This window comes from Pogoniulus pusillus, chromosome 10 (genome assembly GCF_015220805.1).
Source record: "Pogoniulus pusillus isolate bPogPus1 chromosome 10, bPogPus1.pri, whole genome shotgun sequence".
NCBI classification, from domain to species: Eukaryota; Metazoa; Chordata; class Aves; order Piciformes; family Lybiidae; genus Pogoniulus; species Pogoniulus pusillus.
The window spans coordinates 15,445,778-15,471,500 of record NC_087273.1 but is presented as its reverse complement, the minus strand read 5'-3'; the positions used below and the strand labels follow the sequence as shown (position 1 = coordinate 15,471,500).

At 41.3% G+C, this 25,723-nt stretch overlaps 1 long non-coding RNA gene across 3 annotated transcripts in view; it reads right to left on the bottom strand.

Annotated features, from left to right (window-relative positions):
- The window catches only part of LOC135178999 (uncharacterized), a 144,712-nt gene that overhangs the window by 6,225 nt on the left and 112,764 nt on the right, over window positions 1-25,723 (bottom strand). The window contains exons 4-5 of one of the 3 annotated variants that reach the window (XR_010303833.1): window positions 4,750-4,804; window positions 1,694-1,776 (exon numbers count right to left, since the gene is read on the bottom strand). This is a non-coding gene — a long non-coding RNA (uncharacterized LOC135178999). Of the gene's footprint in view, window positions 1-1,693; window positions 1,777-4,749; window positions 4,805-23,436; window positions 23,512-25,723 lie in introns of those variants that run through there. The other 2 variants (XR_010303834.1, XR_010303835.1) reach the window with 2 other exon arrangements.

The window sequence follows — 25,723 nt, the reverse complement described above, 5'->3', positions numbered from 1 at the left end:
TTAAAATTAATGAGACATTAATGATGCATTTGCCATCAAAACTATTTAACAACAATTTTATGAGTTCAGACTAATTAATCCTGTTAAATCTTTAATTAACAGTATAGTAGATGCATGCTGTGTAATGGAAGCAATGAATTCAGTTCCATTTTCCTCTGTTTTGTTAAGAGTATCACCTAACATGAAGCTGATAATACTTTCATCCAACAATTACTATCAAATGAAAGGCAAGTAAGATGAAAGCTTAGACCTTCATGCAGCATTTGAAGCTAAGCATATAGGGGGAGTTTTCTGTTATATGTGTTCATGTGATTAAATCTAAGCAGGCCAACAAGTGGTACATTGGACTGAGGCCCAGAGATTTAAAGGAAAAATCAATCCTTTGAAAGCCACCAAGAAACCCAAGTGGGGAAAGGCAGGGCTTTCACTCACCAAGATTTAGGAGGACAGTCAAAAATGATTAACTGGAATCAATTTGCACACATTTGATGCTCCATATTTAGATCACACAAATTACTTCATACTAGCAAATCAATACTCACATTTGTTGTAAGCTCTAGACTGATGATCCCTTGCATCTCTGAAAAGACTATAGAGCACTTTTATGCATTAATAATTTATATAAGGCTTTCTCTAGGCATATAGATTATAATAGGTACTTATAAATACACCTTTAATTAGTATAAAAGCTAAACTACAAAGCATTCACTAACTGTTTGCAAACTGTTTGCAAACAGTCAAAGAAAACAATGCAGTGCTGGATTTGCAAAATCCTCCTCTTTTACTGGGCTGTGTGCTGTTTAGCACTTTTCCCAACAGAAATCCAATCTCATTGTAAACAGTGACTGCTATAAACAGACTAGGTGAGCAGTATTTGTTTCTTTGGAAATAACCACCCAAACTACTTAAAATATTTTCAAGCAAAAAGATCAGGGGGGTGGGTTTTCTGGATTTTTTTTTTTTTTTTTTTGCAAGAATCTGGTTAGAATAAATTGGAAACAATACCTGAGATAGCAATCCATCCAAATGGGGTGTCTAATGTAGTGATGAGTTGGTTGGAGTGAGAAGTGGGAAATACAGGTTCTAAACTGGGTACTGTCAGTGAAAGCATGCCCATTAGTAATAAAAATAGGTAGGTGCAAACTTATTGTCTGCTGTCAGAGTAGTCCTCAGTTGAAACTCGCGAGATTGTATTACCAGAGATGGGCTAACAAGCCCACTAAGAGCTAAAGCAAATTCCTTTAAGTTCAGGTTCCTGCTTTTAGACCAGACCCCTCTCATCTCTCACCTCCTAACTGAATTGGTGCTCAGTCATGGGAAAGTCTCTTTGTCTTCTTGTTTCCCCTCCCACTTTCTGTATCATAGCCACTCAGAGTAAAAGCTCTGCAGAGCAATGCAGGCACAATCTCAGCTGGGACTTCTAGATGCTTCTATAATATGAACAGTAGCAATAAATCAGGAGAGGATAATGGAAGTGTCAACTGAGTCCTAAGTGTAGCAGCAGAGCTGTAATGTACTGTACTATACCCTACATGTAACACCATTCTTCAAGAAGGGCTTTGCACAGCATGGTTCATTCCACTACAATAATAAATGTATTCATGATGCATCTCCAAGTACTACCCAGCACTAAAAATTAATCACAGTAATGTTACCTTCACTTCTCTCCAAGAAGAAGATCATACTTTTTGGATGTGATGCCATTCTGTACAGATCTTGACAAACTGGAAATTCTTTAATGAAGTAATAAGACTGTACCAGGAGCACATGATTCATCTTGAGGCAGTGGTATATAAAAGGAGAGAGATGGAATAAGCAAGGCAATTCAATTTATACCTGTTTCGCTGTGCCTGTTTATATTGTTATTTCTAACTGCTCTAGATTCCAGCAGATACTTCCTTTGCCACTCCTCCCATTCACTGTGATCAATAGTTTCTTAGAGGTTCAGGAGGTGCTGCAAGATACACAGGAAGTGTCAGCAAATGTATGTATTGCTAGCACACAATCAGAGAGCAATTTTTAATTCTCCCACAAGGCAACTGTGCTCTTTCAAAATCTGAGATATTACCACCAATGCTTTATCATTTCTCTCACAAACCAGTAAACATTGCCACTGGTAATCCCATGAATGTAACTGTAAAGAGCACAAGCAGTTAGCTTTTTCTGTTCCTGCTGTTCTTTATTACTAGATGCTTGCTCAGCCCACACTGCTCTGCATTCTATTTTCAACAGGTTCAGCTGATATAAAGTGTTTCATAATTTTGTAAATCCAAGTATCAGATGTTTTCCTAAACCCTCAATAAATGTTGCTTTGTACCTGTTTCACTGTTACCTACTAATTTAGTAATATTCCAATGAATTACATATATCAGTCTCAGTGTCCTCTTTGTGAATAGATGCCAGGAGAATTCACAGTGAATCACATGGTTTGTGTCTGAACATCCTGTGCTTTTGCCAGTATTTCCTATATCTTCCCAAGCAAATTAGTGCATTCCCTTAGTTCCCACTACTCTACAAAAACATTTTTCTCTCCCCTATTCCTAACGACATTTATTAGTCCTCCTGGCAGAGGACCTTCCTTTCTTCTATTGCTCTATAATTTTTGAATCCTAATATATGATTCTTCTGAGCCTGATTCGTTGTCAGCTTTTGATCGTTCTAATTGCCTTATTATCATCTGCTCTCATACAGTGATAAAGACTTTTAATGTTTCATGTGCTAGGAACAAAATGGAAAAAATGTGAGCAAAATCCCTCTTTGTTCCTGGAATATTACCACCTCTACAGTTCATAATCATTAGGGTGAAGAATTCATTGTGGTCCTCTCTTATGTCAAAGTTTCATCCTTTCAGCGGCCCTGCCGTCTCTTTCATATTTTGTTCTCTTGAGCAGCAAAGTGAATTGATCATTGCTGCTGCTCCTTTTGCCACCTGCTATTTCATATGCTACTTTAACATCCCAGAATAATGATTTTTACCAACTTCTTTAATTTTTCTATGAACTGTATGTCTCATGCATTTTTTTTTTTACTATAGCTTCTTGTACCTCTGGATAATTAAAAAAAAAAAAAAAGTCACATCATCATTACATTTGTTCAGGGTCTAAATTTTATAATCTCAGCTCTCTTGTTCACTACAAGAACAAGCTTTGCAAAGCAGAGATTTCAAAACACGACTGAACTTTTGCAGCTCTGCCCATCATTTTGAGTTCTGTCCTTTGAGAAACTAGAAATGGCTCCAAATAATACAGCCTTTACCACCCTCCAAGAAACGTTGCCTTTGAATATCAGAATTCAGAAGCATTGACTAAGTTACACCAAGAACCACCAAAATCCTAATTAAAAAACCTTCCCAGATTATCTTCCAATAATTTTGTAGCCAAATTAATTCAAAAGGAAATAAACTTCAATTTTCAAACTGAGATTTGTTAATTTATTTTCAGTCAACTAAAATTGCTCATAGAAATGTGCCAGCTTCAAAAGGGTTTTTTTTCTCCAGAAGGACTCCTCCTAAATCCATAATGGAGTTAGTGTTCAAAATAAAAGCCCAAATCAGAAATAATAGGGAGAAAAGAACACTTCTGCCCAGGTATAGCACAAATACATCTGACCCCAGGAGATTATCCTAACACTTCAATCTAAAAGTGTTTTGTGGGCTTTTTTTACATTGCTAAAGCAAGCACAGATGAGGGCAAGGAAGAATAAATTTGCTGAGGAACAACTGAAGGAGCTGGTGATGATTAGGTTGAAAAAGAGTAGTCTGAGGAGAAACCTCATTGCTGTCTACAGCTACCTGAAAGAAGGTTGTGGAGAGGTTGGTGCTGGTCTCTTCTCACAGGTAAATAGTGATAGAACAAGAGGGAATGGCCTCAAGCTGTGACAGGGTAGGTTTAGACTGGATATTAGGAAACATTTTTTTCCCAGCAAGAGTGGTTAGGCACTGGAATGGGCTGCTCAGGAAGGTGGTGGAGTCACCAACCCTGGATATGTTTGGATATCATTTGGATGTGGTGCTTGCAGACATGGTTTAGGGCGCACCTTGTAGAGTAGGGATATCAGTTGGACTTGGGGATATCGAGGGGCTTTTCCAACCTGACTGTTTCTGTGAATCTGATTCAGCAAGTTCTTCAGTCAAGTAATTATATCCAGCCTAAAAATGAAAGTGGATTTTGAAATATTGTTGTCATTACATTCCTTTTAGTCAAAGAAATACCCTTCCTTACATTTCATTTTCTGGGTGCCCGTTTGGTGCAAAAGCTAGAACTTTTATAGAGAGCTCTATCTGAAATGTCACTGCTATACACTGCCTCATCTCAGTGAATCCCACGTGAATGACCTACCCAATCTGAAAACATAAAACTCCCTGCAAAATTCACAGGTTTCTCACTCTTTCCTCTCATTCCTCCACCTAGAAAATGTAACAGTACACAGACCTGATTCTCAAAAGCGGCCTACAAATCACATTTCAAGAGCAGTCTCAAAACTAAAATTTGTGACACATCAGGACATTTGATATCGCCAACTAGATCAGGATACAGAATTTCCTCATGTTCGCGTCTGTGAGCGCACCCCCTTCAGTTTCAGCTCCTTCACAGGACTGAGAGTAAACTCTAGGTCAGACTGCTGCAAAGAATGGGTTTTAGGAGGAGATGCAGCCTGCAGCACAGCCCTGCCTGCCAGCCTCTGACATTTATCAAGGGATGCATTGCACTGAATTACACCCATCAAGAAAGATTCCAAGTAACTACTTACCAAGGTGTAAAACTAAGCCAGGAGGTACTCAGAAGCACTCATTCCTGTGGGTAGCCTGAAAGATAGTACAACTTTTAACAATAATGAACAAACGAGGAAGAAGTTACAGGGGTTATGTGTGTCCCTGGGATCTGGGCTGGTGTCTTGCACTAGTGCTGAGCAGTGCTGGGCTGTGTACACATACAGAATTGTTCATTAGCTCCCATGGAATAGGCTGCTCAGGGAGGTGGTGGAGTCGCCATCCCTGGAGGTGTTCAAGAAAAGACTGGATGAGGCACTTAGTGCTATGGTCTAGTTGACTGGCTAGGGCTGGGTGCTAGGTTGGACTGGATGATCTTGGAGGTCTCTTCCAACCTGGTTGATTCTATAAGTTTGTTCTTGTTGTAACAAACACTTAATGTAATTTATAGTCAAACTATCATGTAACAGAGATTTAGGATTGTGCTCACTTCATGATACTGACCTCTAAGAAACTTTTAGGTTGTTGGAGATTTGGTTTTTTTACAGACAATGCAAATGATTGATTATATGACTTGTACACAAGAAAACAACTACAGATTAGTAGCAAAAAGGTTAAACATTCAAAAGTATTCAGGTACAGAAGGTAAGACAAAAAGTACTTTCAAACTGCAGCAATGAAAAGAAATCATTAAATGCCCAAGAATGTTTAAAGTCCAAAGAAAATAAATGCACATAAAACAGGGCAATTGTTTTCAGCAAGTCTAAACACAAAACTTGCATTGTTCTCCCTGAAATTGTTTTTCAGGCTCATTTAATTAATGGTACACAGCTATGTGAACACTTTCAAACTGGTCTGCAGCAAGTTTCTTGTGATTGAGCATAAGTCAGTAAGAAATCTACTTAAGGTAAATCAATATAAGCCTTTTGTTAAACAATTTAAGAGTATGTATATGTGGGCTTCAGGATTGTAACTGAATTGATTTATTTAAGTGTGAGTTCAATTAAGCAGGTGCAGGTTTTGTTTGTGGACAAGGCCTAAAGGTGTGACACATTGTCTTGTCTGCACTGACTCCAAACATACCTTTAATGTTTATTAGAAGTTTAATCTTGTTAATGTTATGGCCTTTTTCCAAAAGGGCAAAATGCCAACTTTATTTATACATCCTGTGATCTCTCTCTTGCTCAGAAAACTATTACAGTATCACCAAGGTTGGAAGAGACCTCACAGATCATCAAGTCCAACCCTTTACCACAGTGCCCAAGGCTAGACCATGGCACCAAGTGCCACGTCCAACCTTGCCTTGAACTGCCCCAGGGACGATGCCTCCACCACCCCCCCAGGCAGCCCATTCCAGTGTCCAATGACTCTCTCAGTGAAGAACTTTCTCCTCACCTCGAGCCGAAATTTCCCCTGGCGCAGCCTGAGGCTGTGTCCTCTTGTTCTGGTGCTGGCCACCTGAGAGAAGAGAGCAACCTCCCCCTGGCCACAACCACCCTTCAGGTAGTTGTAGACAGCAATAAGGTCACCCCTGAGCCTCCTCTTCTCCAGGCTAAACAACCCCAGCTCCCTCAGCCTCTCCTCGTAGGGCTTGTGCTCGAGGCTTCTCACCAGCCTCGTTGCCCTTCTCTGGACACGCTCGAGCATCTCAGTGTCCTTCCTAAACTGGGGGGCCCAGAACTGAACGCAGTACTCAAGGTGTGGTCTGACCAGTGCAGAGTACAGGGGCAGAATGACCTCCCTGCTCCTGCTGACCACACCATTCCTGATGCAGGCCAGGATGCCACTGGCTCTCTTGGCCACCTGGGCACACTGCTGGCTCATGTTCAGGCGGGTATCAATCAGTACCCCCAGATCCCTCTCTGTCTGGCTGCTCTCCAGCCACTCTGACCCCAGCCTGTTTCTGTGCATGGGGTTGTTGTGGCCAAAGTGCAGCACCCTGCACTTCGAGCTATTGAATGCCATCCCCTTGGACTCTGCCCATCTGTGCAGGCGGTCAAGGTCCCGCTGCAGAGCCCTTCTGCCCTCCAACTCAGTCACATCTGCCCCCAGCTTAGTGTCATCTGCAAACTTGCTGATGACTGACTCGATGCCCTCATCCGGATCATCTATGAAGATGTTAAAGAGGATGGGGCCCAGCACAGATCCCTGAGGGACACCACTAGTGACTGGCCGCCAGCTGGATGTGGCACCATTCACCACCACTCTCTGGGTCCGGCCCTCCAGCCAGTTCCTAACCCAGCACAGAGTGTTGCCATCCAAGCCACGGGCTGACAGCTTAGCCAGCAGTTTGCTGTGGGGGACAGTGTCAAAGGCCTTGCTGAAGTCCAGATAGACCACATCCACAGGCCTCCCCACATCCTCTTGCTAATCTTTTAAATACCTGCAATCAAATCCTAAACTAAACTTCACTGATTCAGGTGGCGACAAAACAGCTTAGTTCCCTTACTCATTAGGATAGTAAGTAGTATATTGTTCAAAGGATGGGTTTCTTCAAGGCTACAAGTAGAAAACACGTTCCGTGACTATTAATAGCAGGCCTATGACTGCTTTGAACACCACTAGTAATGATGTGTTCACCGTTGTGAAACGAGAGAGCTGAGATGGGACTACAAACCAGAAGCTCTTCACTCTCAGAAAAAAAAAAACACTTGTTGGGTCCTGCAGGACACAACATGATTGTTAACATGGAAATGACACTGCTTTAAGATATCAGAATGGTGGGGGACTTCATGTGGTCCACACAGATTTCTCCCAGAATACAGCAATGTGTATTAGGCTGCTTAATATATCTAACTACACTTTCTATTAGTGTTCAACACCCCTAAACCCAGGGCAGAGTGTATTATGACCTACCTACTAATCAAGAGAAGCATAATCTTAATCTGGTGTCAAAGACTCTGGATACAGGCCCACAGACATGCTTATCTCTAATTTTCTTTGACAGATTGCTCCCTAGCTGACTGCTTCCCAACACAAAGAGGAATCATTCTTTTGTAATGTCACAAGATGCAAGGCACAACTCTAAACATTTCAAAAAACAACAATCATCTCCACAAAGAAAGCTTAGCTGATACTGCACTTCTAGCAAGCTTCCTGCCCCCATGTCTCTCAAACACGTGTGAGGTCTGCAGGATTTAGGCCACAGGTAATCACAGTATCACAGTATCATCAAGGTTGGAAGAGACCTCACAGATCATCAAGTCCAACCCTTTACCACAGAGCTCAAGGCTAGACCATGGCACCAAGTGCCACGTCCAACCTTGCCTTGAACAGCTCCAGGGACGGCGACTCCACCACCTCCCCGGGCAGCCCATTCCAGTGTCCAATGACTCTCTCAGTGAAGAACTTTCTCCTCACCTCCAGCCTAAATCTCCCCTGGCACAGCCTGAGGCTGTGTCCTCTCATTCTGGCGCTGGCCACCTGAGAGAAGAGAGCAACCTCCTCCTGGCCACAACCACCCCTCAAGGTAGTTGTAGACAGCAATAAGGTCACCCCTGAGCCTCCTCTTCTCCAGGCTAAACAATCAAAATCAGAAAGATTTGCAAACAGACCTGTATATTACAGGCTGATCATTAAACTGTGTCCTTCTAAACTCCCACACCTTGAATTTAAGTGACAACATCTTTCATGTAAGCAGATTCCTTGAAAGACTGCTGTTACATTACCTGGCGTGCCATCAATGTCATCACGTTACTCTATGCAACAGCATGAAATAACGCAGAGGAACAGACACTCTTCTCACTCTAGGTTAAATTCAGTGAACAAACGCAAGGGTGTATTTCTGCTAAAGCAGTTGTGGTTTTGTAAGAAAACGAAAATGTTCCTGTCTTGCATCTTGAATAATAGATAGCCACAGAGCCAGTTACGCAGCCAGTGGGAAAAAAAAAACAGAAATGAAAAAATAAACCAACAAAAGAAAACCCACAGCAACAATCAATCCATAGCTATGCCACATATTGCAAATTAACAAGTAGCATCATATTTTAAGGAACATATTCTAAGTAATAACCATTTATCCAGGACTGCAAATGTATGCAATACATTACAAGAATCTAAAGACACGTTCCTTTGTCAGGATTGCTTACAAGCTACCAGTTATAAATATTATAATCAGGCTTTTCTACTTTTCCTGTCAGTGTGGTGCCAGAGTGCCTTTCTATTAGTGCATTAAGTGACATGACTAGCATTTTTCTGTCTTTCTGTCCCCAGGTGGGAAATTGCATGTATTTAAAAATAATTAATATTTGATTTTTTTTATCTATGATGTGCACGCACATTCACTGGCAAATGCAGACAGAACAATATAGATCACCTTTTACTGTGCTGAATTTAAAGTACCAGACAAGACTACTGTATTGAAATAAGTGTATTTATATGCTGAACTGGTGAGGAACAACAACTAGAAATGTCTTGAGGAATATGTTTTATACCCTTACCAGCAAATATTTTACATTATTCACCCTGCAGATTAACCACTGGTGAACACTTTGGATGCATTTTCAAATCTGCCTGGCACTGGCCTAGCTTTGCTTCCAACTGGAAGTTTTATCACATAGTGTAATGGGAGCAGAGCTGGGCCACTGCTCAGTGCATCTGCAAGCTCCAGGCTCTGAAGGTAGTGTGAGTGTGTAAGCACACCAGAGAGCTCAGGAGTCCCTGACTGGCTGCTCAGGGACCTAATTAATCTGCCCCAGTTCCCTTTCGATCTGATGTTGCTCTTTGTTTCCCTCCATATGCATGAAGTGCAAACTTTCTTCCTGCTACATAAACTGTAGTCACCCATAAAAGTTTGCTGTTTTTCATAGACAGTCACAGTTAACTTTACCACCATAATCCTCACCACTTCCATTTTATGACAGAATGGAAACCAAAAAATTTCAAATGCTAAAATCTTACACTGAAATTGTGAATTTTAGAGAAAATCTGCATCACCTCCCACACATGGTTACATTGGAACAAGATCTGTGAGGTACCCAAGGAAATTCTGTCTCTGTATTACCTAGTGCTATTTTATGTATTACACTGACTAATCACAGTATCACCAAGGTTGGAAGAGACCTCACAGATCATCAAGTCCAACCCTTTACCACAGAGCTCAAAGCCAGACCATGGCACCAAGTGCCACGTCCAGTCTTGCCTTGAACAGCTCCAGGGATGGCGACTCCACCACCTCCCCGGGCAGCCCATTCCAGTAGCCAATGACTCTCTCAGGCCACTACTTTATTGCAATCTCTTCCTTATCTTTTAATTTCCAAGACACCCAGAGACTTGAAATCTCAGTCAACTGAAGAATACATATTTTAATCAGGTTTGGGAGGAAAATGAAGATACTCCAAAATACGTTTTTGCACTGGGACATGACATGAAGAGCACTTTACAAAGATGCTCATAATTGAATGACCCTGTACAACTTTTTTGACATTGGAAGGAAAGCATGGAACATCTAGATCCAGTTTTGAAACACCTAAGCCAGATCACTTGTCAAAAACAATGAGTCCTTCCCAGCTATTGAGTGTGTTCCTGGCATTTCCTTGGGAAATAAGCTCCCAAGAACAGACTACACAAACTCAGAGGGGAAAAAAGATTTTATATTATTACCTATCTTCTCAGCTACCTCACCTAGATTTCAATAAATGGTAACTACAAAATCTATTTCTGCTTAATGTTTTATGTAGATATCTCCTTTTGCTCTTACAAAAGAAAAACGAAAAAAGGAGGGTGGGGGAAGTGCTTTATAGCAAAGAATCACAAACTCTACAGCAGAAAGATGTGAAAAGCTCCATTAACAAGAAAGACTTTTGAAAGGAGTGGTGAATTATGCAGCAGCCTGACGTTCAGAGTGCATTACAGTACTGGCGTACACCTTCTCACAGCCTCATCCCCCAAACCCACCAGTGCAGCCAACTGCACTCATTTTTATTGCCAGAGTCTAAAATGACAAAGTTTCCAACTTCATTCCTCCTTCACATACCAAGACCTGTTGACAGAATTATATTTTCCATGAGTGCTCTCAAGAAGCATGTCATTATCCTCCAGAGTTTTATTGTCACAATACTATCGTGACTGGCATCTACAGAGAATTCCCAAGCCCTGAAAGGCTGACCAGGCAGATTTTCTTATAGATCTGTATCTCCTCTTTCCCTTATATCTGTACTGTCATAAGGTATCACAGTATCACCAAGATTGGAAGAGACCTCATAGATCATCAAGTCCAACCCTTTACCACAGAGCTCAAGGCTAGACCATGGCACCAAGTGCCACATAAGGTCATTTCATATCTTCCCTTACTCTAATGTGCTTCACACCACCTTTCTAAGCATCCTTGTGACTTTTCCAGTGGTCAAAAGACAGCTTATGTAGTCACTAGAGAGTTATTGTTCATGCTGAACGAGCTGCTGCCTGCAACCAAACAGAAAACAAACCAGATTCATTGTTCCTGACTTTCCCTCAGTGCACAGGGAGGACAAACATTTAGTTTTCTCTCTTCTGCCTATCTTTGGGCTTTCATGCAACTCGCAACTTAAGATTCCTACCTTCCTTCGAATTCAGATGAAGTTTAACAGCTGGTTCAAATACTACTAGGGAAAGATTAGCAGAGGAGCAATCAGCTTTCAGCCCTGCCCTCAAAAACAAAAGCACAGAAGAAAAATCAGGTCTGTTCAAGAGTTCATCGACAAGTAAAGGCAGCAATTGTGTGGCACCTTTCTAGCAGAGAAAACTAGAACAATTTCACTGCACCTCCTAATGAGGCCAGATCAGGGCACAGGAGTATATGCAAAATCATCTGTTTCAAAGATCAGAGCTCACCTTGTCCTGTCATTCCCCAATACTTAATATTGCAAATAGGTAACAGCAAAGAACCAGGACAGCACAGTCATCAGCGTTAAGCTATTTATTATGTTTCATACTGGCTGTACTTGTATGCTTTACATCTGCATCTGTTAAATATGTCTCTCATTCTGCTGGGATGCCTATTCTTGATTACAAAGTAATCAAGAAGCAAAGGGCACATCCAAATGCAGCCGGAGATAATCTCAGAAATGGATTTAAGTCTAAAGTTGTCTTGCTTACGTATTTAAGCCAGCCAGCACATGAAGAAAGTCACATAACTGACACCAAGACTAGGTCCAGAGCAAGAGTGGGAATGACATAGCAGTTAAGGGGGCTGATCTCAGATGCAGGGATAGCCAAGCTCCGCTGGGGATTTCCTACAAGTTTCTCTCATGCCTGAAGGAAAAGCATTGTGGCACAGGGCCAGCAGGATATTGATATGCACAAATTTTGTTCACCCAAGATGGCTTGGGAGAAAAACAAACAGCACTTGAATAAAGATATACTTTTTAAAAAATAATCTTTGTTGATCCACCTTTAAACATTCTGTGTCTCCCTAAACCACAGAAAATACAGATTGCCTGCTATCTAGAGTTTTGAGAGGAAAATGCAAACCACAACCAAATTCTGGCAAAATTCCCAACCAGCAAGAATAAAAGCATTTAACTCCTTAAAAGCATATTTTAGATTGCTCATAGCATACAAAGATTTAATAATGTTAACATCACTGGACCACATCCTGGTCTGGATGAAGAAACAAGACATTTTTAACAGACCTTAACTAAAGCTGAACCTGAATGACCCTCGGTACTGGCTAGTTGACTGTTTATACACTCTAATCCTGCTTCTTTAACAAGGGTGTTCAGATCAGCTTTGGACTGAATGTGCAGTGAGACCAGGCATGCTGAAACACATGGAGCCTCAGGACACCCTTACTGTGAGCTGCAGAGCCTTCCCCACTGGAGGCTCAGGACCCATGCTCTGCCAGTCTGTGCTCACCACTTGAACCTGGTAATCTCTAAACTGCCTGTAAAGTATTATTAATCATCTTATTTTTGACAGTTCACCATCAAAAACTGTTGTGGGAAAAAAACAATCTTATAGATCTGTAGTTTTATATTATTTTACAGATACAGAGAAGATTACATTAAAATATCCCAATATCATTTAATCATCTTCATACTCTAACATTATTTCTTTCCCTATTTTGGCCACATTCAATTAAAAGACAACTTCAAATTAGAGAAGAGCAGATTTAGATGGCATGTTAGGAATAGAATCTTTACTATGAGGGTGGTGGAACACTGGAAAAGGTTTCCCAGGGAGCTAGTTGGGGACCCTTCCCTGAAGATTTTAAAAGTGAGGACAGAGAGGGCTCTAGGCAACCTGATCTAGTTGAGAATACCCCTGCTGGCTGCATGGACATTAGACTAGATGATCTTTGGACATCCCTTCCAGCTTGGACCATTCTATGATAACCAAACAACATGATTAAAGTAGTTGGGTAAAGATATTTTAATTCCAATGTTACACTAAGTCTAGTGGTAAATTAAGATGATATTGAAGAAAGTCGATGGTCATACAAATGTATGAGAAAATATTTAATATGGAATTTTAGCTTTTTACTTATTTTCACTAAACCAATAAATTCAAGTCAATTATAACTAAATAAATAAATTCTTCAGTGGCTACAAGAAGATTCCTTTGGTGGTCAGTGGTCAGTTTGGTGACCAAACAACCACAATACCCAAGATACTGTTCCTATTTTGCCAATGGGGACTAAATACAATACAAAAAATATATAAGAAATTAAACCTCCCACATTAATGAAGAATCTCCTGTACTCTTATCCAGTAAACAGTTCCTGCTACACTTTTAAACACAATAGATTATACATAAACCATGTTTGGACTGGATTATTCTGCTTTTAAAAGACAAAGCAGATTTTTCAACCTCAGCTCCATTCATTAGTGTGCTTTTTGAATTAGGCTCCAAAAGCTACAATAATTAAAACCATATGTAGAGCAGAAATGTGTCGGGTTTTATGTTACGTTACATCTTCAGCACGGTTATAAGCTCAGTCTGCCTGATGTGAGTCTTAATTTTCTACTCAATCTTAGGCTGAGTCCCACTGGGAAACTGAGATATTGTGATTATTAAGAAAAGCAGAGCAAGAAGGGATTAAAGACTCCCTGCTAATGAGTAGAAAAGAGAGATGTGTCAATCTACAGTGTAGTATCTCTAAATCGAGCTGCCAAACAGTAAACAAGAATAGGAAATAAACTATTCTTCACCACAAGGACATTTTTAGATGTTCCTAGGTAATAAGTGCAAAATGAACAAAAATCACAAAATCACTCAGGTTGGAAAAGTCCCTCAGGATCACTAAGTCCAACTGACATTCCTACTGTACAAGGTGCACCCCAAATCATATCCCCAAGCATCATATCCAAATGACTTTTAAAAACAAATATTGGTAGAAAGAGAAAACCCCACAGCAGTCATGCACAAATTGGAATTTATGTTCTGACTATTTTCCTTACAGCTTTTGACAGAGCAAATATAACACAGACATCTGGCATATCCATTAAATATTTGAGAAGACAGATGAATAATGAAGGTCCAGTAAGATACTGCTAGTTTTGTTCACTTTATGTCTACTTACCCCAAATGATTAAAATAAGGAAGAGAATTTGGCTTTTCACTGCAAAGGAAAACAGTTTGCCTGTGGAGCTGTGCTCAACAACAAAAGCATTGAACTGATCAAAAATATCACCCTCAGCAGGTCTGCAGATGACGCCAAGCCATGTGGCACAATCAACTTGCTAGAGGGCAGAGATGCCATCCAGAGGGACCTGGGCATGCTGGAGAGGTGGGCTCAGGCCAGCCTCATGAAATTCAATGAGGCTAAGTGTAAGGTCCTGCACCTGGGTTGGTGCAGTTCCATGCACAAATCCAGGATGGGTCGTGGATGGCTGGAGAGCAGCACTGAGGAAAAAGCACCTGAGGGTCTGGGTTGATGAAAAGCTCAACATGAGCCAGCAATGTATGCATGCAGCCCACACAGCAACCATGTCCTCAGCTGCAGCAAGAGAAGCATGGACAGCAGGGCAAGGGAGGGGATTCTGCCTCTTTACTCTGCTATCATCAGACCCCACCTGGAGTACTGTGTGGAGTTCTAGAGCCTCCAACACAAGAAGGACATGCAACTGTTGGAGCCAGTCCAGAGGAGGCCACGAAGACTATCAGAGGACTGGAGCACCTCTGCTATGAGGGCAAGCTACAAGAGCTGGGGCTCTTAGCCTGGAGAAGAGAAGGCTTCGAGGAGACCTTGTACTAGCCTTCCACTATCTGAAGGGGGCCTACAGGAAGGCTGGGGAGGGACTACTGAAAATGTCTTCTAATGACAGGATGAAGGGTAATGGGTTTAAACTGGCAGAGGGGAGAATCAAACTAGATGTTAGGAAAGGGTTCTTACCAGTGAGGGTGGTGAGACACCGGCACAGGTTGCCCAGGGAGGTTGTGGATGCTCCATCCCTGGAGGTGTTCAAGGCCAGGTTGAATGAGGCCTTGAGCAACCTGTTCTAGTGGGAGGTGTCCCTGCCTATGGTGAGGGGTTGGAACTGGATGATCCTTGAGGTCCCTTCCAACCTAAACCATTCTGTGACTCTATGCTCAGCAACTCTGCAAACAAAATGTTTATAAATTACAGTTTTCCAGAGTTGTTTGATGTGCTTATTGGGTCTTTAACCTTCAGAAACTCTGACTTACATTCCTTGTATTCCCAGAATCCTAACTCCACATAACTTAGAAAAATTACTAGTATTACAAAGAAAAATGTCTTTGAAGGTTAGCCTTAATGTCAATACTTTACAAAGAGTGATAGTACAACATCAGGTAAATCGGTTTTGTTTGCAGTATTGTTGAACAGAGACCACCTTCTCATCAGACCTTAGAACACTTTAGAAAGAAGGAAAAGTTCCTTAGATGGAGAAAATTAGAGAGGAAAATCAAAATGAATCATAGAATCAACCAGCTTGGAAGAGACCTCCAAGATCATCCAGTCCAACCTATCAGCCAGCCCTGTCCAGTCAACTAGACCATGGCACTAAGTGCCTCATCCAGTCTCTTCTTGAACACCTCCAGTACTAAATATTTTTTAACATTCGCATTTTTGCAAAACTGTATTTATAAATTACCAAGAGGAACATGATGCTACTTGACAATTAGCACAAAGACTGCTGGAGTTGTAGACTTGTCTACATCTATCAGATGATTTCAAAGTATCCTTAAAGTACATTTGGCAATCTGGAAAAAAAAAGAGCATCCTGACCTTGCCTCACACACATCAAATTATCTGCAACTCAAAGGTGAAAGAAGTGAAAAATAACAAAACCAACACATTCTTCTCTGTGCAAACTGAAGCTAGTGTTGGGTGACAACAGGTACTCAAGTAAAATCAGTCAGGGAACGTACATCACAGTTGTTCATTGTCTCTTACAGTAGGTCTTGACACTTGTTCCAACACTCAGCTATGTGGCACAACAGAACATGCACAACTTGAGTTTTAGCTCTAGAAGCACACAGTCAAAAACGTAGCTATGTTTACTACTAACACCAGACTGCAGGATTAGAGGAAACCTTTATGGTCACCTAGAATTAGTATTCCTATAAATACCTACCAAGATAAAAGTAGATTCTCTAGTCTCACTCAAGAGTTTCTGCTTAAGCCTGTAAGGACTACAGAAGTCACATTTTCCACCACGTATGAGCTTCACACTTCATGAAGTCTGTTACACTATAAGCAATCCCTCATGTCTTGGTTCCTACCCAAACATTGTTTGCTCACACCCTGATTACCAATACCTACATTGCTCCAAATACCAGTGATTTAAGCTCTTGATGTTCAGATCTCTCAGTCTGTGCATCATCTGCACACAGGGTCACTAACGATGCTGTTTAGCGCAAGCCAATATCCATTCCTATTTAAGGCCATGAGACCTGTGCCTGCCTGATTAGTCATCACTTCTTCAGCCACTCTTCATTCATTCAGCATATACTCGGATCACTTTGAATTGTTCTACCTGCTTCATCAACATTCTTTGCCCTCCCAACTCCCCCTTTGCCATTAAAAAAAGCCTCCCTACATCAGTAGCTCTCTTATGTATCAACCCAAACTGTAATCTCATGCCAAGCGTGTCATATTAGCTTTACAGAACCTGTGTTTCACAAGTCTAACAATTATCATTACCCTTATTTAATTCTTTATAATTAAGTCCTAGATCAGCCATGCCATTATTTTGCCTAAGACAGATGTCAGTCTGACAAGCCTACAATTACCATTGTTATCTCTTTCACCCTTTCAAAACATTGGCTCAACAGTAGATTTCTTCTCATCTTCTGGAATTTTCCAGTTTCTATTTTACTGAAAAGCAACAGGAATGGTCCACGGAGCTACTCACATTTTTTTTTAAGTATTTGGACATCTAACACAAAGAAATGTTGGATATGAAAGGTCCCAGGTTAGTAGCCTGTGTCCATTTTCGTCCTTGTTAATTCTTGAAAGAAGATATTTCAGCTTCAGCATCATCATATGCCTATAACCCTGTTTCTTTTCCACAGAGAAGCAGGAAGATCACCAAGAATTTTAAACTATACATATTAGCTGAATTAGGCTCCACCTGTCTTGGGAAAGGCATCAAGTGAGGCACTAAGGGAGACATAGATGGAACTGCTGCTAAAAGAAAGAAAAGGGTTGCAAGGGGAGATTAGCAGTCTTGGAGAACACAGAAAATGCAAAAAAGTTTTGTTTCCCAAGGCAAGGACTAAAAAGTTAGGGATTTGAAGGGAGAGCAGCAATTTGGAGGCTTAAGGTGTAAAATCCGTAAGCATAAATGAAAATCTGTTCAAAATGAATCCCTACAAACTTAAGTAATGAGTTTTCTCATGTCATCTCTTACCACCTCACAACTCCTGGGCTGTCACCAACCCCTTATCTGCTTCTGCTCAGTCAACAATCTCCCTGCTTGTACTCTCTCTGGGCCTCCTAAATCCACTTAGATGAGGTCGCAGAATGGCCTTTAGGGTTTGTTTTTTTTTTGCTACAAAAGGTGGACAGGTTAGCACAGAATTCAGAAAAGCAGTTGGTTAAATATGTAACAGGAAAGTTTACCTCATTGTCACACACATTTCTGCCTTTTCCACAGAGTAACAAGCTAATGTCATCCTTAGAATTTTTTTCCTCTAGAACAAAACTTCATTAAAAGTCTTTAATTCCAGTGGTCACAGGCTTCTCCTCGAGTCCTGCTGCTTCCTTTGCAAACATCTTCATTTCCTAACGTCTTATTTGTATTCATTTATTCATTGCTATCATCATCCCTTTTCCCCCCATTTGTTTCATTATATATTACAGCTGCTTTCTCTGTCCCTGTAAACCTTGCAAGTTTTCAACTGCTGGATATTGGTCATTAAAAAATGCCAATGAACTGACCCTGGGATGTTTTGCTCAAGACATCCCTATTTTGATAAATCTTTTGTCAAAACCAGCAGAGGACTCAGATGGGATTAGAGCCACAAAGATGCTCAGAGAGCTGAAGCACATCTCCTGCGAGGACAAGCTACAAGAGTTGGGGCTCTGCAGCCTGGAGAAGAGAAGATTTCAAGGAGACCTTGTAGTAGCCATCCAGTATCTGAAGGGGGCTGACAGGAAGGCTGAGGAGGGAAGGCTTTACAAGGTCTTGTAATGACAGGACGAGGAGTAATGGGTTGAAACTGGAAGAAGGGAGATTCAAAGCAGATGTTAGGAAAGGGTTCTTTACAGTGAGGGTGGTGAGACACCGGCACAGGTTGCCCAGGGAGGTTGTGGCTGATCCCTCCCTGGAGGTGTTCAAGGCCAGGTTGGATGAGGCTTGGAGTGACCTGTTCTAGTGGGAGGTGTCCCTGCCTATGGTGAGGGGTTGGAACTGGATGAGCTTTAAGGTCCCTTCCAACCTAAACCATCCTATGATTCTATGGAATCATAGAATTAGGATTGCCATGGGGTCACACACCACTCTGGGTTCCTGGTGCTGGGGTAAGTCAGCCAAGTGCAATGACAGAAGTGTTTAATTACCAAAACAGGAACAAACAACCAACAACAAAACCACCACAAACCCACCAAAAATAATCAACAAGCCGGAAGCAAACAACAAACATACACACTCCCAAAAACCCATAAACCACACCACACTTAGAAAAGGAGCAAGAGAAGGCCTTGGAGGAACGGGACGAGGGGCAACAGTTTGAAACTGGAGCAGGGTAGGTTCAGGTCAGACTTAAGGAAGAAGTTCTTTACAGTGACAGTGGTAACAAAATTCTGTGACAGGTTGCCCAGAGATGTGGTTGAGACCCTGCCCCTGGAGATATTCAAGATCAGACTCAGTGTGGCCCTGGGCAGCCTGCTCTAGTTGGAGGTGTCCCTGCTGACTGCAGAGGGGTTGAACAAGATGACCTTTGAGGGTCTCTTCCAAGCCAATGCTTGTGACTCTGTGATTCCTTCAACCTCTTTTGAAGCAGAGACATCTAAACAGGGGCTGCAAAATCACAAAACAATATTGCAGGTCTTAGTATCCATTTGTCTGCATTAGCAGTGCTTGCTCAGTTCTCCATGGCTCACTCAATTCCAACATTCTCTATTTTTAAATGTCTTCACCTCACTCCTGGAATGTCTCTGGAAGTGATGGGCTTCTCTGCGGGTGAGAGTGACTGACAGGTGCTGTGCAGGCACGTGTGTAATGAATGTCACAGACAACTCGGAGGCCTCCTTAGAGAACACCACTGGGAGAGACAGCTTGTCTTCTGGCAGTTTGTAAATAGAAATCCAGTGGGAGTTAGAGGGATTTGAGTTACCAGTCACTATATTCCTGCCTGCTCTCTACGGGAACCAGCAGAATAAACAAGTACTTTTCATCACAGCACTCCCCATCCACAGTAAAGGCAGTGTCTATTCAGAACAGACTGTTACAAAGGATAATCTCCCTTTTGTCTTACCAACATCCCAGCTGCGCCATTACAACTGCAGTTGCGGCCACATAGTTCTCACACACCTACATCTCCACAAGATGCATTTTTATAGTGTGCCTATCCTCCCCTCTTTCAAACAGAGCACACATGCCATGCACAAATGGTGGACAGGAGCCTGAAATCAAGCATCTTTAGGGAGTAATAACATAAAGACGACTTCTGTTGTTTATTTCACTCAGTGATGCCTGATCTTGAGCAAACAGTTTGCCAAGGGCTCCCTTCTACATCAATGCTGGGGGCATGCTTTCAATATAAATTGTTCCCATTCAGAATCATCAACTACATTCTACATTTATCAGAGCTTTTCTATTCTTTTTCTCCTTTTTCTTTCTTTTTGTTTGTTTGCTTGGGTTTGTTTTCTTTTGTTTCTCTTACTGCACATTTCTATCAGCAGAGCAGAAGAGCAAAGATGAGCAGCAACACCCAGAGTTTTATTCAGGAAAGCCTTGGGACACAAACACAGTTGTTACCTTTTGGTCTGCATCTCCCTAAGACAGCTGACAGGCACAAGAGAATTGTATGCTCTAAGGCTGTACTCAGGAACTGGCAGCTGACACAAGAGCACATACACCTTCAGAACAGTATCTGTGTCACTGTGAATGGCTAAGAGGCAAAAAGCCAGCAGGTGGCACTCAGAAACACGTGCAGGTGCCTGGGTGAGGCCACGATCCTGCGCACTACAAGAGCCAGCTCTTTCTCAGCACTATGTTGTCTACATAACCAGAGAGAGAAAAGAAACAACCAAACAAGAAAAACAAATTCCTACTATGCAGAGAGTCTGATATTTAATCGAACACCAGAGAAACATCTATTAACTCAGTCCTAGCTGAAATACTGTGTTAAAGCCATCTCCAAAGTCACACTCACAAGACCCGGCCAGGGAAATCAACATCCTTTGGTCCATTTCCCTCTCTGCACGCCAGTGTCATTTGCCTGTACAAAGGAGACTTCCATGCATGATCACGTTTCTTCAGTCTCAAGAGGGAACAAATTGTATCAGCATTCTGTGACAGACACCTGCTGGTATGGGACTGGTTATCTTTTTCCTCTGCCTTCAGATTTGTGGTGAAGCATCTGAACATCAGCAGGCAGCTGTACCTGTTCACTGAAAGTGATGATCAGCGTCCTAGTATTTTTGCTGCTCTGCTTTATTTTGACTTGTAGCCGTTTGCTAAAATTAGCACATGTCCAGGCTCAAAGCTGAAGCTCTCATCTCTATTGCCAGACATTTAGCTCTGATTTAGTAATGATTAAACCAAAGTTGCTTCGCTTTGTGAAAAAGCATCACTAATGGCCACCAGCTTCCTCTGTCAATAAATAAGAAGTCAGTGCTGCCTGTCACTCCCTGAAAGACACTGAACCCAAGCCTGCCACTTTAAGCACAGGTCTCATTATGTATTCTCTTTCTTCCACACAGCCTGTTATCAAAATAGACTTCCTTTCATATTTCTCAGTTTTTAAAAGTTTAAAGCTCGACATTTACAGGTTGAGTTTTGGGGTTTGGTTTTTTTTTTCCCTTCCCTTAATTAGACTCCCTGGAAAAAAAAAAAAAAAGACCTCAAAAAATGTGCAAGGTTGGGTCACATTGCTAAAAAATTTAGCTCCTACATTTTCACAGTTCCTTCCCAAGCCTATACCTGACAATTTACAGAAGACTTTATACATAGGTCATTAAGAACAAAGCCCATGCTTAATACTCTTTCTAAAAGGCTAGCCACGACACTAATTCCAAGATCAAGCAGGCTCTTAAAGTGGTGAGGCTGACAAGATATTCAGAGAACCCACAACAGGGATGAAGTAGAATAATGCTTACATCTCTTTCTTTTTTCTTTTTTAATATGAGACCTAGAGTTCAGGGTGTACTCAGCACAAAAAAACAAAACACAAATAAGCATATCCCTTCTCACCACCAAGAAATCCAGTAAGAGCAAAACTTTTAATTGAGACCTACACAGAACAGTTTCTGAGGTAAAACTAAAAGCTCAGAAGTACTTCAAGACACGATAACAATTCATACAGTGCTTCAAAATCCTTCATACTCCAACTACAGAGTCAGCGTTGATGAATGTGTCTCCTGATAAGAGGGAGAAACACTACAGTACTCTGCACTGGTTAGCCCACACCTTGAGTACTGTGTTCAGTTCTGGGCCCCCCAGTTTAGGAGGGACATTGAGATGCTTGAGCGTGTCCAGAGAAGGGCAACGAGGCTGGTGAGAGGCCTTGAGCACAAGCCCTACGAGGAGAGGCTGAGGGAGCTGGGATTGTTTAGCCTGGAGAAGAGGAGGCTCAGGGGTGACCTTATTGCTGTCTACAACTACCTGAGGGGTGGTTGTGGCCAGGAGGAGGTTGCTCTCTTCTCTCAGGTGGCCAGCACCAGAATGAGAGAACACAGCCTCAGGCTGTGCCAGGGGAAATTTAGGCTGGAGGTGAGGAGAAAGTTCTTCACTGAGAGAGTCATTGGACACTGGAATGGGCTGCCCGGGGAGGTGGTGGAGTCACCATCCCTGGGGCTGTTCAAGGCAAGGTTGGACGTGGCACTTGGTGCCATGGTCTAGCCTTGAGCTCTGTGGTAAAGAGTTGGACTTGATGATCTGTGAGGTCTCTTCCAACCCTGATAATACATGCTCAGATTTAATTTATGTGATCCAAACCTGTATTTCGCAGAATCATAGAATGTCAGGGAGACTGGAAGGGACCTCGAAAGATCATCCAGTCCAACCCTCCCGACCAGAGCAGAATCACCTATAACAGATCACACAGGAATGTGTCCAGGTGGGTTTTAAGTATCCCCTGAGAAGGAGATTCCACAATCCCCCTGGGCAGCCTGTTCCAGGGTTGCAACCCTCAAAGAGAAAAAAATCCTCATCATGTTTAACTGAAACTTCCTGTGCCTCAACCTCTACCCATTGCCCCTTGTCCTGTCACAGGGCATCATCAAGCAGAGACTGGCTCCATCCTCCTGGCACCCACACTTTACATATTGGTAAACAAGAATGAGGTCACCTCTCAGGCTCCTCTTCTCCAAGCTGCAGAGCCCCAGCTCTCTCAGGTGCTCCTCACAACAGAGATGTTCCACTCCCTCATCCTTGTGGCTCTGCATTCCCTCTAAATGACCAGATGAGAAATTTCAGAGGTATATTTTTCCATTCCTCCCCACAAGAGGAATAAATATAGCATACATTGCTAACCTGTTTCTGTTCTACTGCTTTTACTAAAATAATTACACTCTACATATCCTCACAGGCCATGGGGATATATATATGTTATTAACTCTAGTTCAACCCTTGGGTGAATAAATAAATAATTGTAGCTTGAGGAATTTGGTAGCTGGCTTTACAAATTGCAGACTATTTTGGGGTAAGCTAGACCCAAACTTTACAATCCTGATTAAATGAGAAGATCATTTTCTTCACCATTGAATCAGAGCTCTGCTATAACCATCAGATTTCAAAAGCAGTGCTCAGAAACTGTCAGCCTGAATGGAATCCTCACGCATTTCAGACTTCATGTTTTGCAGATTTGACTTCAAGGATATTACTGTCCCAATTACTCTGCTGCTTTTGTCTGACATAAAAATTTAATTTAGATAAGGTGAAACAAATAAGATACTGAAACATTTATTTTTATTATAAAAGAGAACAAAGCAACTTTTGTGTTTGTATTTCCTTTTCCCCGTAATTTCAAAGAGGTAGACTCTGTCATGGAGAAATCATTCATGTTACTGTTTGATTACATACTTTGCTTATAGCTATAAATTAAATATCAAGTACAAGTGAACTGCACTTTAAACATTAATCAGAAATCACATACCTATTGTACAGTGGATGGCAGGAAGGGCTCTACGTTGATCTGAGTGGATTAATTCATTCTGGCTGACTTAATTACATAGCTTAAAATATTTTCTCTGCCTGTTTCAGGAGATTAAGAAACATTGCTATACATTAATGAACTCAAACCAGCAGAACACACTGTAGCTTGTTAACACCTTTCCCAGGAGTTGAATAAAAAAAAGCCCACCCCAGAATCTATTTTGTTGTCTCTGTCCAGCTTCAAACCAGAAACACAGACAAAGACCTACCTAAACATTCACTGTGCACAAAGTATCTGCACTTGGAAATACTTACCTGTTGGTACCCAGTACTATAGAAAAATCCACACTCCCTTCCTAACTGTCCAACTGAGTTAAGTATTCAGGATTTGGCTGCATGTCCACAAAGAAAACTCAACAAAGACTTAGGGCTATGGATAAGCCTGGGATAAGCATCATCACTGTCAGTAGCTTGAAGCTCAGATCCCTCTTTATCCTGATGATAATTTCTAGTTAAATGTGAAGATATCAGAGTTTTTGTGATAACTGCCTTGATTCAAGAAGAAGAAAACCAGCAAAATCAAAACCTTAGCACAGTAAATTGTATTAGAAGCTTCTGATGCATAACAAGGGATTTTTTTTTCTCTCAGCTGCAAATGGCTACAAGCACATGATATATAGGCTTACAGAATTCCAAAATGGAAAGCACTTTAAAGTTATATAAGGTTTAAGGCAGTTCCTCTTTCTCTGCCTTTTTACAGAAAGTTTTCTGAGCCTTAGATAGCAACTGACACAGGTGTCAGAATATATTTGCACAGGCTGTACATAAAATGCTGACATTTGGAGAAAAATATTATTTCTTTTAATCAGATTTGTATCAAAGAAGTAGAGTCCCTCATTCTAAGATGAGTGACTATAATTAGATGGTTCTCTAAGCAAAACCTCCTACTCCCCCAGCTTTTGATACAACTATAAGTTATTTACTCATAGAATAAGCCCTGCACCAAGTTAATGAGATGCACAATAAATGCATCATTAATTTATGCTAGATGCTACTCTGTTCTCTTCATATCTATTGCCATTATCCTCCCACAGCACTCAAGCTAATTCTAATTGATGCTTTCCATCAGCAAATTAAAAAACAATATACTCCAGACTACAGTGATGAAAAACATAGAGTGAAGCAGTATGTTCTAAGAGAACACCACACTTTGTTATCTTTATGGTGCAGAATGAAAGGAATTAAAGAGTTCTGTGCAAGTCTCAGTGCTTTTATGATAATAAGCAGATAGCCCTTATTTGTTTTGATTGGATGGCACAAATGCATTGTCCTGTTACGAATTATTGATTTGGTTGAAAATCAGTAGTTGCCTGATTTAATACCTACAGGTGTTTCCTTCTGATAGTTTACATTTGCAATTTAAATTGCATTTAGACAGCTTAAATGACTAATCTTCAACTCATAGCCACACTTCTCTACAGAAAATAGAAACCCAGTGTCAAACACCTTTCTTTGTTGGAAACATCATTGGTGAAAAATTGGTTATTTGTCCTACTAGATGGAGAAATAACCACAAAGTTTTAACAGGAGCAGAAGCTGAGGAGGGAGAAAAGGAGATTTTACAAGTTGCTCTAGTAAATGGTTGTCAACAGTTCCAAACATTGCATGTTTTGTCTGCACGCAGAAACGATTTTGTGCTCTCACTGAGGGGCAAGAAAGGAGTTGCAGCTTATTTTGGGCTGATCTGTGGTGCTGCAAGCTGTCAGGGCACAGAGAAAGCAATGAGGACAATGTTCAATGAGAAGACCACAGAAATAATCTATTTTTTATAATTTTTATGAGAAAATACAATATTAGGGCAAAGACCTTTCCACTAATGCCTGCTGAGATCTTGCAGCTTAGGTATATGTCAAAGACCTGTTTTTTTCCCAAATGCCTAGTAATAAGCAAAAACGCCAAACCTCTTGTTTTGAGATGTATGGCATATTCCATTCCAGTTATTGTCCTGTAGCCAGCTTCAAAATATAGCTGAAAGCACAACTGGAGATATGCAACTTCTCTACACCAGGTAAGTCTTCCCTCATAACCTGCATGAGGAATGATTTAAGGATTTAATGGATACACAACAGCGTATCTAAGTCCAATTGTAAGTGTTCACTCAAAGCAGTAATTAAAAATCTTCTCTCCAATTACACTGTTCAACAACCAAAATTCCTGCTTCCCAACTCCTGTATCTGAAATGCTCCCTCCTGCAGTTAATGCCAAACAACGGGGGCAGGGTACGCAGAGAAAGAACTGATGTTTCGCTCTG